Here is a 312-nt window from a genome sequence, read left to right on the forward strand (position 1 = left end):
CAGGACCATAAATCCAGGAGCAGGATTAGCACCTGCCCCCAGATTCACGCCATTGCCCCGCGCACAGGACCATCGGTACAGCGCAGCGTCCGCGTAGCTGTGCCGCCTCCCCAACCCTCGCTAAAGCTACCGCAACGTGTGTTTTTACAAGGCAGCGCCTCACCTGCAAAGAAAGATCGAGATGTAAGCGGAAAGAAAATGTCAGAGCAGAGTCCCCCAGCCCAGCAGACGGGAATCAGATCCCCATCGGCCCCACTCGTTGGCAATTTTGAGCATTTCCATGTTGGTGCACCGACTCCAGGACCAGCCCTG

The 312-nt window shown here is 57.7% G+C and overlaps 1 protein-coding gene across 1 annotated transcript in view; it reads right to left on the reverse strand.

The window, feature by feature from the left end:
- The window catches only part of SCN8A (sodium channel, voltage gated, type VIII, alpha subunit), a 39,556-nt gene that overhangs the window by 32,342 nt on the left and 6,902 nt on the right, over window positions 1-312 (reverse strand). The window lies entirely within an intron of this gene.

The sequence above is a fragment of the Pterocles gutturalis genome, unplaced genomic scaffold, assembly GCF_000699245.1.
Source record: "Pterocles gutturalis isolate BGI_N339 unplaced genomic scaffold, ASM69924v1 scaffold6957, whole genome shotgun sequence".
Lineage (NCBI taxonomy): Eukaryota > Metazoa > Chordata > Aves > Pterocliformes > Pteroclidae > Pterocles > Pterocles gutturalis.